Raw genomic sequence first — 6,519 nt, 5'->3', positions numbered from 1 at the left:
TAAAATTTTGTTCAAACATCGCTATAGAAAATGGGTTATTAGCTAATATTCAATTGGGTATACAACAAAATTTTACGATAGAATTTGTTATTCTGGGTAACTTTCTGATACCCATAATAATATTTATGGCAAAATAGTCTTAATTTCATTTAAGGTTATGGGAAACCACAAACTATCGTTTCTTACGCTTTGTTTACGTTTAGCGTAACGGTTCGTTCCCACCGTAATGATTTCAAATAGGCTCATTCGAAAAAGTAAAAAGAAATAGTCTAAGGCTTTACTCTTCTGGGAAAGTCTGTGACTTGGTCCAGTTTCTTCAGAAAAATCACCAAAAGAAACAGTTTTTAAATTTTCACTCCATTCAGGTGCCAATTCATTTTCTTTATCGCTGTCGGAGATCTCGGATTCACAGTTTTCACTTTCGGAAAATGAAACGTCAGATTCATTATCAAATACCACATGCTTTTTTTTTTTCAGTCATAGAGTTAGATTTATGAAGGTCTTCAGTAGAAAATCCTTCGAATTCTGACTCGCTGCTTGATATAATGAAATCCGTATCCATTTTTTGTCAGAATTACAAATTTTGAAAACACAATAAGAACAAATTTCGGAAAAAAATCTCCCAAAATTCACGGAATTAAAATTACACTTCGATTATTGTACAAAACTGTAGTTGAACTCTTTACGAAGTATAATACGTGTTTTCACGAATGTACTAAAGAAATTTGCTCTGATATTCTCATTTAAATATGAATAGGTAAATTCGGGCGGCTTTGGGCGGTTTGGTTTCATTAACCAAAATTTTTTTCGGGCGGCTTTGGGCGGTTTGGTAACGAAAGGGTTAAAAGACTATCCTGTTTGCTTGTCACAATTCTGGGAATCTCTCTCTTTTCATGAGATCAATTAGCTATGAATATCAAATGGATACTCTCACATGAACCGAATACTTGCTCTTCCATTTTATACACTCCAAACTTTATATACTGTTAATGAAAACATGGGTGTCAGGCGGCTGGGTGGGTCACTAATTATACTGGACTGGAATTTGTAGCTGTGATACCAGTGCCGGTGGCACGTAAGAGAACCATCCGAACGTGGCCGTAGCCAGCGTCACTCTGACTGGCCTCCGTGCCGGTGGCACATAAAAAGCACCATCCGATCGTGGCCGTTGTCAGCCTCGTCTGGCACCTGTGCCGGTAGCACGTAAAAAGCACCATCCGATCGTGGCTGTTGTCAGCCTCGTCTGGCACCTGTGCCGGTGGCACGTAAAAAGCATCCACTACACTCACGGAGTGGTTGGCGTTATGAAGGGCATCCAGCTGTAGAAACACTGGGCCTGATGCAGCCTTCTGGCTTCCCAGACCCCACTTGAACCATCCAACCCATGCTAGCATGGAAAGCAGACGCTAAACGATGATGATGTACCGCTACCACAACCATCACATTCTCTCAGTGGGTGTGAGGGTGTGGTATAAACCACTCACCCTTGCCTAGGTGACCCTTTACAGCAGAATCATGATTTAACTAAGACCTTACATTCAGTGAAATTAGGTCCTTTATCTTTTGTTTAGGTCATTGGACTGTGGTCATGCTGGGGCGCTCCCGTGAAGGGTTTCTACTGACCCCAGTACAGTTTTCTCAATTTTAAACTCTGGTATTTATTCTGTTGGTCTGTTTTGCAGGGAGATTTAAACAAACCAACATCAATTCAAGGCGGCGAGCTGGCAGAAACTTTAGCACACCGGGCGAAATGCTTAGCGGTATTTCGTCTGACGCTACGTTCTGAGTTCAAATTCCGCCAAGGTCGACTTTGTCTTTCATCCTTTCGGGGGTCGATAAATTAAGTACCAGTTACGCACTTGGGTCGATATAATCGATTTAATCCGTTTGTCTGTCCTTGTTTGACCTCTCTGTGTTTAGCCCCTTGTGGGTAGTAAAGAAATAGGTGGTGGGGACAAACCGATAAACACATACGACGGGCTTCCTTACAAATTCTGCCTACCGAATTCACTCACAAGGCATTGGTTGGTCCAGGGCTATATAGTACAACACATTTCCTTAAGTTACTATGCAGCGAAACAGAACCTGAAACCATGCGGTAATCTGGCAGAACCGTTAGCACGCCGGGCGAAATGCTTAGCAGTATTTCGTCTGCCGTTACGTTCGAATTCCACCGAAGTCGACTTTGCCTTTCATCCTTTCAGGGTCGATAAATTAAGTACCAGTTACGCACTGGAGTTGATGTAATCGACTTAATCCGTTTGTCCCTTCTGTTTAGCCCCTTGTGGGCAATGAAGAAATAAGAACCTGAAACCACGTAGTTGCAAAGCCTGCACCATCACCATTTTGACATGTATTTTCTCTAATGCGGTATTGTGTCGCCCATGGCAGCACTGAGAAAAGAAAAAACAGTTTAAAGAAAACAAAAAGCAAATTATCTACAAAGGCTTCTCAGCCGTGACCATCCACCATCTTTTGTATGTTGGTGGCTACATTGTTTAATGTGTTCTTATGTATAAAAGAGTTGGTGTTGCATTATATGTGTTGAGTGTATGTAGATAGTTTACTTAATTACATAATTTGGCGGAATTCTGCCTTGAGCACCTTTTTACTTGGAACTAGCAGAAATACTCGACGTTGCTCGGTTAAAGCAAATGGTGAAATTTAAAAATACCTTTTAGGTATCTAACATGAAACAGACTAAGCAGGTCTTACCTTCTTGTAGCTGAGATACCAACTTTATACGTTAATAACTTGGCATTTCCCAGGTAATTGAAAATCATGAAATTTAAGTACACCTTTTTAAATCTCTAAATTAAAACATGGATTATGCAGTTCTCAATAGTAATTAGCTGAGGTACAAACTATTTATGTCAATGTGTTTTATCTGATGTTCCCACTGTTAAAATTGTTTAAAAAAAACCAGGTAGTTCTTTGTTTTCACAATCACCTTCAATTGTCTGTACTTATTTGAAATATGTTGAACCTGGAAATGTATAAATTTGAGAAGAACCGGCCTGCGGGCGCTCCCCTCTTAATAAGTACATTTAACAAAAATTCTATCAGATGACGTAAGTATAAACAAATGTATTGAAACAAATCCTAATATCAATCGCAGTTTGATTATCTAGAGCTTCTGAATATACGATGTTTTGAGTGTGTCCTTTGGATGGAAGCACTCCGTCGGTTACGACGATGAGGGTTCCGGTTGATCCGAATCAATGGAACAGCCTGCTCGTGAAATTAACGTGTAAGTGGCTGAGCACTCCACAGACACGTGTACCCTTAACGTAGTTCTTGGGGATATTCAGCGTGACACACAGAGTGACAAGGCCGGCCCCTTGAAATACAGGTACAACAGAAACAGGAAGTAAGAGTGAGAGAAAGTTGTGGTGAAAGAGTACAGCAGGGATCACCACCATCCCCTGCTGGAGCCTCGTGGAGCATTTTTTTTAGGTGTTTTTGCTCAATAAACACTCACAACGCCCGGTCTGGGAATCAAAACCGCGATCCTATGACCGCGAGTCCGCTGTCCTAACCACTGGGCCATTGCGCCTCCACAGTGTGTCCTTTAATTGGTGTATAAATGGAAAGATTTTCAGGAATTCCAACTCGCGAACATCCTACATATAATTGGGCCATGAGAAGCAAGGTGAAGTCCAACAAGCTTGAGAGACTGTCCATGAAACACGTTTACTGACATAGTGAAACTTAATTTCACTGGGAACTGGAACCTTTTAAATTTGGAGGGGAGGTCATATGGGATTAATGGGATCCGTAGAATGAAGGCATCCTCACCCTTATAGTTCCCAGTCATGATTGCCTCTAGGATATGGGGTCGCATCCCTTTCACCACCGGTTATAGTGCCACTGCACAGACAAGGTGAACCCAGATTCCTGAACAGTATGATTGAGGGGCCCCCTTTTTAAGTTTTAAGTTGTGAGGTAGCATCCCAGATGGCTGTAGAGAGTTCAGGAACTCAGCTGGAAAAACTACAGCTTGGTCTTGATCACTGTCGACGGATTTGAAAGACTGTTCTTGTCCAGGCAACAGCTGCAAGAGATCTGAGATGAATTTGTCGACAGCATCATTACGTGGAGCTAAGATGGCTCGCTAAAGTTTTGTGCAATGATTGGGGGCACATGCATTATGAGATCATTGACAGTTGGTGCCATCTCACCACAGGCTTTCTGTCCCCCTGCCGACTTTCAATGATGATAACTTTCAGAAAAATCTCTCTCTTTTTTTTCTCTCTCTCTTTTTACTTGTTTCAGTCATTTTGACTGCGGCCATGCTGGAGCACCGCCTTTAATCGAGCAAATCGACCCCGGGACTTATTCTTTGTAAGCCCAGTACTTATTCTATTGGTCTCTTTTGTTGAACCTCTAATTGACACGGACATAAACACACCAGCATCGGTTGTCAAGCAATGCTAGGGGACACAGACACACAAACATACACACACACACACACATATATATATATATGTATATATATATATATATATATATACATACATACATATATACGACGGGCTTCTTTCAGTTTCTGTCTACCAAATCCACTCACAAGGCTTTGGTCGACCCGAGGCTATAGTATAAGACCCTTGCCCAAGGTGCCACGCAGTGGGACTGAACCCGGAACCTTGTAGTTGGTAAACAAGCTACTTACCACACAGCCACTCCTGCGCCTATGGATATTTTGTAATGAAATTTTCTACGAATATGTGTTATATCATGTAGATTCCGAATATACAATTTTTTTTAGGAGGGGGTGGGGAGGATTTTCGGAAAATTACTGGAGACCAATTTGTCTAAACTTTCAGGAAAATGGATATTTAAATGACGTGCATATAGCTGAATAAAATTACTGCTGTTTGTCAACAACTATCGGCGGTGTATTTTTTGTTTGTCACTGTTATTTATATAATAGGTTCTATTATATAGGTTGCACAGCTGATTGATTGGTTGAAATTACCGAAATAGGACAACTTTAACGTGAAATAACTTCGTAAATATAAGTTTTTCTCAAAAATGCTAAGAGTAAAAGATGTTTTATATGACACAGTCTACCAGTGTCCGAAGTTTGAAAGTGTTTAGTTACGAAAAATTATTTCTTGAATCTGTAAGTCAAAAGGTAAAGATACGTCTGTTTTGCTGGGATTTAAGCAAAAGATTCTGACTGTTCGTATTTTAAACTGATCTGGAAATTCTAAAAAATATGCTACGTGGGGATTATGGATATATGGAAGCACTCCGTCGGTTACGACGACGAGGGTTCCGGTTGATCCGAATCAACGGAACAGCCTGCTCGTGAAATTAACGTGTAAGTGGCTGAGCACTCCACAGACACGTGTACTCTTAACGTAGTTCTCGGGGATATTCAGCATGACACAGAGAGTGACAAGGCCGGCCCTTTGAAATACAGGTACAACAGAAACAGGAAGTAAGAGTGAGAAAAAGTTGAGGTGAAAGAGTACAGCAGGGATCACCACCATCCCCTGCCGGAACCTCGTGGAGCTTTAGGTGTTTTCGCTCAATAAACACTCACAACGCCCGGTCTGGGAATCGAAACCGCGAGTCCGCTGCCCTAACCACTGGGCCATTGCGTCTCCACGTGGGTATTATATGGAGTGTTTAAAGTAGAAATGCACCAAAAATTTTATTAGTCACAAATGAAGCAGTAAAGGGAAGCAACTCTCGGAGAACAATGTCTGACTTCGGTAAATCTTCGGAAATCATGTCTCACCATTTTTTTAACTTTAATAAACTGCAACAAAATAATTACGCAACTCCCCTACAATTCTGCCCCTATACTACCGGGTCCACCCACCGCCACTCTGTGGCTGTTTATAAGCAGAAAATGTTTACGAATCAACACCAATGGAATTATCTCGATTTACCTAATGATTGTTGTTTAGGTCGCCCTTGATTTTTCCCCAATTCCAATTCATTCCAACCATGACCACCTCGTCTCTCGTTCAGGCATAGTATACCTAAGACATAGCTTTCGTATATATTTCAGCCGCGAATATATTATAATGTAGTCCTAGATACACCGTGCCTTTTCTCTCCCCTTTATTGATACGTAGGTATTTTATTTTCAAGATTTCCTCCTAGGGCCGCAGTGAGCTGTCAGAATCGTTGGTGCGTCGAACAGAATGTTCATCGGCGCTTATTTCAGCGCTCTACGTTCTGAGTTCGAATTCCGCTGAGCTCAACTTTTCCTTTCATTCTTTCGTAGTTCCGGGTTCAGTCCCACTGCGTGGCAACTAGGGCAAGTGTCTTCTACTATAGCCTCGGGCCGACCAAAGTGAGTGGATTTGGTAGACGGAAACTGAAAGAAGCCCGTCGTATGTATGTATGTGTGTGTGTGTGTGTGTGTGTATATGTTTGTGTGTCTGTGTTTGTCCCCCCCAACATCGCTTGACAACCGATGCTGGTGTGTTTACGTCGCCGTAATCTAGCGGTTCGGCAAAAAGAGCCGATAGAATAATACTAAGCTTACAAAGAATAAGT

The sequence above is a fragment of the Octopus sinensis genome, linkage group LG23 (genome assembly GCF_006345805.1).
Source record: "Octopus sinensis linkage group LG23, ASM634580v1, whole genome shotgun sequence".
Classification (NCBI taxonomy): Eukaryota; Metazoa; Mollusca; class Cephalopoda; order Octopoda; family Octopodidae; genus Octopus; species Octopus sinensis.
This window is presented reverse-complemented; position numbering follows the sequence as displayed.